Raw genomic sequence first — 6,358 nt, 5'->3', positions numbered from 1 at the left:
TCCTCCCTTCTTTACCTACCAAGTGCTGGGATTAGAGGTGTGCCCTACCCTACCTTCTAAGGTCAGCTTGCACCCAGCACCAGTTCACGGTCACAACTTCCTATCACCCCTCAGGAAACTCGCATGGGCTAACTCTGGCTTCACCCTTTAGTCCCCCCAGCCTGACCCTGGCTTCCCTCAGTCTGGCACCATTTGTATCTGGGTTCCCAGAGAAGCATTTTAGCACCCAGGACAGCAGGTTGAACCTGGTGCCAGCAATTGGGCACCTCAAATATGCAGCCACGAGCTCAGTACCCTGCACATCACTGAGTGTTTGTGGATGGGAACTCAACCAGATGCCCGGCCTGATCAGAGGCAGGTGGCACGTTGCAGACAAGAGTGTCTCAGGCACCGACCCTGCCCTTCTGCTTCTCCAGATGGTGTGGCTTTAGGCTCTGAGCAGATGTTTAGACAAGGCGGTGAGGCTGGCATCTCACCTCATCCACCTACCAAGAGAGATATGGGGTCTGAAACTGCCATTTTGCTCCTCCTCTTGAAGCCAACACTGGGGCTCTGTAGGCTCCTATTGGACCTAGGATCGTACTTACCCTCTGCCCTGTTGCTGCCCAAAGGATGGGTGAGAACCTGTAAGCCAGTAACTGAGGCTCAAAGTGAAATTTCTGAGGAGTCATCAGTCTTGAGGACATGAGCCCAGACAGCTCACCTCATGTGGAGTCTTAATGTAGGGAAATGGAGTGAGAGAGGGAACGAGACCATCCTGCACTCCTGGACCTAACTGTACTGATGCAGAGATGCGCTTGTCTCCGAAGCTAATCTTTGAGCCAGAGCCTTTCCCCCCTCCTTTATCCTCTATTTTCCCCTCTTCCCTTCTCTCCCTCCCCCTCCCCTCTTCCCTTCCCCCTCCTGCCTCCTGTGTGTGCATGTGCGTGTGTGTATTTGAGTGAGTTTGAGTGATGCATGTTGATGATTTGGCTACTATAATAGTAGACAGCCTTGAGCTACACAGCTGGGCAGCGCATGATCGTCTCCAGTCTCCAGGACCTCAGGAGACGTCTCAGTGAGGTCTTGATTAGGCCTCTCCCATGTGGTCAAGCATGTCTTGGCCACTTCATGTTCTAAGACCCCTCCCCCTTGGGCAGCCTCCAATGGTTCTCGCTCACTATCTGATAAAGCATGGGATCGGCAGGTGGGCGACTTTTGGGCACAAGGCTTGCTCTACAGAGGAACTTTTGAAAGGCAAGGTCCCTGGAGAAGCTTCAGTCTGGTCCCGGGAGGAATCCCCACAGAGACCACTGGAGGTGGGAATTATGGGTGGAGGAGTCAAGATGGCCCCTCAGCCTGAAGTACCTGTGTAAATTGGAATTGCTTGACATGGCGATGTTTTTTTCATTTTTCCATGCGCAGACGAAGCTCTAATGGCCGGAATGTGTAAAAATTGGATGGATGGCAGCCATGGCAGACCGTGAGGGTCCCTGCTTGGAGCTGGCATTTTCCAAAATGCTGATCTGGCTGAAAGTGCATGTGTGGCTGGCGGCATCGAGATACTCACAGCAGGACAGATGGTTCTGACCAGGCCTGGGCTCTTGCTGGAGGCCCCAGGCCCCCTTGCGCCATCTGCTTTGAAGATCTCTCGGAGTCGCTGAGATCGGGGTCAGGGCCTGATACAGCGAGGCACAGGAGGGGAGTGGTGCCAGTCATCGGCTTCTGCCTCTGAGCAATGTGTTGAGTAAAAGCTCAAGGGAGTGGACTCTGCTCTTCCTACAAAAACATTGTTCTAAGAGGACAAACGACATAAGGAGAATCAGGAGGCCCAGGCGGCAATCCAGGACTTTCCAAACCTGGAAAGCCTCCTATTTATGGAATTCCTAAGCTCTTTCTCATATAACCAGGGCAACTACTAGAAGGGGTGTTCTGTTTATGGGGTAGGGGATGGGGTCTTGAGTATGGGAGCTGAGCTTGAAACCTCAGCAGCTTGGATGTCAAGGTCAAGAGAATGGGGGAATGGCTGGAAGACCCTAGGTCAGGGCAGAAGGGGGGGGTGAAAGTGTCTAAGGGGTAATAGACGTGTTCCTGTGCATCCGTGTGCTCTGACTCTCTGGAAACCTGTGCTTAGCTCAGGGTATGGAGGGGAGGGAGGCAGGGAGGGAAAGAGTTCAGAAGAGGAGGGCAATGAGAGATGGAGCAGTCTAAATGGTACCCCCTAATGCCAAGTCTGCCAGATCCTTGCCTGATGTCCTGAGAGTTCAGCCTATCTCATGCCAATGACACCCTGCACTACCCCCCAGGGACTCACACTGACTTGACTGAGAGCTCTTTCTCAGCCTCCTGCTTTGGTGCCTGTGACACTCACTGCCTTTTCTCTGGTTGTTTGCTCTGGGCCCCATCCATCACCTGGCACTCCCAGAAGGTTTCTGTTCAACCCATAGTGCTGCTCCCAAGCATGAGGGCATTTGCAGGGGCACAGGCTCAATACCTAGGACCCCAGGGGAGTCTGCAGTACCTACCTAGGGTCCCGTATGCTATCCTCATTCCAACTCACTACCCAGACCCCTACTGCCCAGTTTGGGCCCTGTTCCAGGAATGAGAGCAGGAGGAAACAGAACCACCCCAACTTCTGCACCTGGTACATTCCCTTTGTGTCACCTGTTCAGCGTCCCCACCTGACTCTCCCAGGATCTGATGGTTTCCTCAGTCCGTTTCACCAGAGCTACCCCCTCTTCAAACCCTTACCCCGTACATACATGCACTTGCTCCAGCAGTGTCCCTTGGGCTGCCAGGGTGCCCACTGTCTGCAGCAGTAGGGTGGACTCAGAGACACAGCGCCATGATATCATCCACAGCAGTCAGGGTTCTTGCTTCAGGTGAGGATGCCTTGCTGCAGAAAAGAATTTTAGGACATGCCAGTCCGAAGCAGAGTTGGAGTTGAGTGAGAAGCTTTAATGTAGAGCTCAACATGGGGTGAGAGGGAGGGAGAGGGAGGGGGGAGGGAAGGGGGAGGGGGGAGAGAGGACATATGCCACAGAGAGAAAGGAGGCACAAGGGACTCACAACTCACACATTTGTTTTTACAACAATCCCATGAATGATTTTGGTGACTTCGAAATTTCATCTCAAAGGATTGCCACTGAGGTGCCTAAGACCATAGGGAGGTACACTAGATGGGATTACAAAGCTGATAGGCTAAGACCCCGGGTTGAAGGTGAAGTTAGGGGATTTTTTTTTTTTTTTTACTGTAAATAAAAGTTTATAGTCTTGTTTGTGAGACTTCCAAAAAATTTTAAGTATACATCTGGGGGGAAGAACACAGCTGTGTATGCAGGTCACATACCCTTAAGCATGGTTATTGCTGTGTTAACACTTCTTTATGAAAATATCTCTATGTAAAAGAAACGGTGTCTGCACATTGACAGCCTTCGTGGCAAATGTTAACTGTGTTGGGATTCATGACTCTCAGCTGGTGAGAGGCTTCAAGTTGACTTGGGGGTGAGGGCTCCTTTATCTTCCACATAGCCATAATCCTCCTGTCTTTCCACTGTGCCCCACTCATCTTGGATTTGGACCTCCTGGGTAGGTAGGTAATCAAGACAGTGTCCTCCCAGTGCTGGTGAATGTGTCGCCTATGTTCAGAAAGGAACTCCCTCTTCGCTGAGCTGAGCTGAGCCATCAAGCTGTGATGTAAAACCGGGATTGATAGGCAACTGTAAGAAGCATGGATGGAGAGACTAGGGATAGTGTTCCAAGGGCTCTCAGGTCACATCCCACCCCGGCCCCTAACAGCAGCCGCCAGCACAGTGGCCTGGGAGCAGAGTGGCAGGGGTGGCTTGATTTTCTACTCACTGTTTTCCTGTCAATCCCGGAGCCTCAGCCACCCGCCCCATACAGTGGTACTCTTCTTCATCGACTTGCTATAGGCTGCACGCAGCCATTGCGGGATTGCAAGCCAGTTGCTATTCTGCAGAGGGTTTGGAATCAGATAAGCCTTTGCAGCTTTGTCGGATGATTTATGAGCCATGTGACCTTGGCCTGTCCCTACAGTGCTCAGTACCTCTGAGTCTCATTATTGACCTGGGGGATGACTCTCCACTACCTAGGAGAGTGGGCAATGGGTTGAAGGAGCTGAGGTCTATGGGAGGCTACATAGAAGCTCAGTAAACACCAGTGGTTACTTCATGGTTCCCATCCTGCTGAAGAGATATCCACCTTTCGGGTGTCAGCACAGGAGAACAGTCTGCATAGAAGACTGAGCCCAAGTGAGTAGGGTGGAGAGTCCTTCAGTGGTGAGCCTCAGTGAACGGTGACCTTGTCACAGGGGCTCTGTATGGCGGGAATTTAAAACTCAGAACTCACTGACTGTCCCTTCTCAGGGTACACCAAGCCCAGTCAGAGGAAAGGCCTGGTCATAAACTACTTCTGTTGTCCAGTGCATGTGACCAAAGCACCTCACAGTCAGTGGGCCCCAGAGAGTAAAGGTGAAGGGGAGATAATAACCTGGTCACTGACTGCCTGGGTCAGAGCTCAGTGGGATGCTGGACTAGCTCTGCAGAGGAGCAGGGACGTTGGGGACTCGTAGTTACCTGGCCAGATTCAAAAGGCCTTGGGTCAGTCTCCTCTCACCTCCTGCTCTGTCACTTTCCTGCCCAACTGAGGACCGTGTAGGTTGTGTCCCCACAGAAGTCTCAGATAAGGAACATCCAGGTTTCTGAGAGGTAGGCGGGACTCCAGCTGTGGTCAGTAACCCACTGGGTGGCCCTAAGCAAGTTGCCTACTTCTGACAGGAGGCACCATGTCCAGTTCCCAGGGCCAGCGTGGTAAAGAAAGATGTGAGGTCATGGCTAGGGCTCAAACAGTATCTAGGATCAACTCTCCGAGTGGTGACTACAGTCCTAGGGGCACCTAGGCGGGAGCTGCTAGGATTCCAGTTTCTGAGGGAGGCAGAGTGAGCAATGCATCTCAGCATCGCCTCAGTTTCCCCACGACTCATGAACAAGTTGGAGGAGATTGCCTGCCAGCTTGCTGCACAGTGAGTTTACATTTCATCTTCTTACCTGGTAGAAGCATACCTGGAGGGCTGAACTGGCTTTTAGAGACCACACTCCTTAGGACGTCTTTGGAAAACGAGACTGGGAAGGATTGATGGAGGCCAAAGGGAGTAGTAGCTTGGACTCTGGCAGATCTGCATGCAGGTGGGCCCCTGCTGCTGCAGGGCCTTTTAAAATTTGCTTCCCCTGTGACACCCTGGTAGCGAGTGACAGCTGTAATTGGATCTGACGACACAGTTGTCAGCTGTCAGGGAAGAGAGAACAGGAGATGACTGCGTGGCTCATGACATCCACGTGGCATGTGACAGCCATCAGGAGAACGCAGGAGGCGAATACTATGGGTGAGGTGGAGGAATGGGTGTCTCACCCTCAAGAAGCCTGTATGGGTTCTGGGGAGGCTGGAGAGGATATTCAAGCCTATCATCAGAGCCCTTGGTCCCATCCTCCTCCTGGGCCTGTTGCTGGTTTACCAGGAGGTTAAAAAATAGAATAGGGTGAGGAAAAAACCCTGTCACCCTGTCACCATGCAGTCTAGAACACAGCACTCTCCATCAATGTGATGGTCCTCTGGGGCGCGTTCAGAAAGCTAGGTTGGAAACAGACAGCTTGCCATTCCTGCTTTGATATGTGTGTCCTGCCATGAAGACACTGTGGTACTTCTAGACAGATCTTCATGACAAAGCGGGGAGGGGTCTAGCCATCTATCCACGTAGGGTCACTGACAAGAGCTAAACCATGTCTCCAAATTCAGACACAGAAACCCTCAACAGTACCTGGAAGCCAGTTGTGCAGACATGCCCTTGGCCAAGGTCATTCAGAAGTCAACAGGGTATCCTTAATCCCATGGGATATGAGGACCCAGAAGGGTAGGGATTGACCTTTCAAGGAGACGGGGCTAAGATGGTGGGCACAGCCAAGGGCAGAAGCCTCAGAAGGGACTTGCCCTGCCAACCTTCATCTTGGGTTTCAGCTTCCAGACTGCTGAGGTTCCGTTATCTTCTGTATAACCAGTCAGTATAGCGATTTGTCACAGCGGCTGTCGTCAGCACATGAAAGGAAAATACCTTATTCAAAAATCCCAGGTTAGGCCAGTACAGTCCTCAGTGAGTAAAAATTCAGTCCCATGCCTCACGGAAGGTTCTGTGAGCTCACAGTTTCCTGACGGATGTAAGATGCTGCTATAAAGGTGAGGACAAGTCAAGACCTATAAGTGGGGGACAGCCCCTAAAAGGACCACTGTCCTTTCATCTGACCCTGTGGTGTACAGGGAAACACACACACACACACACACACACACACACACACACACACTCATACAC

The sequence above is a fragment of the Mus pahari genome, chromosome 17, assembly GCF_900095145.1.
Source record: "Mus pahari chromosome 17, PAHARI_EIJ_v1.1, whole genome shotgun sequence".
Classification (NCBI taxonomy): Eukaryota; Metazoa; Chordata; class Mammalia; order Rodentia; family Muridae; genus Mus; species Mus pahari.
The sequence above is the reverse complement of the archived record's forward strand: the minus strand, read 5'-3'. Positions refer to the sequence as shown.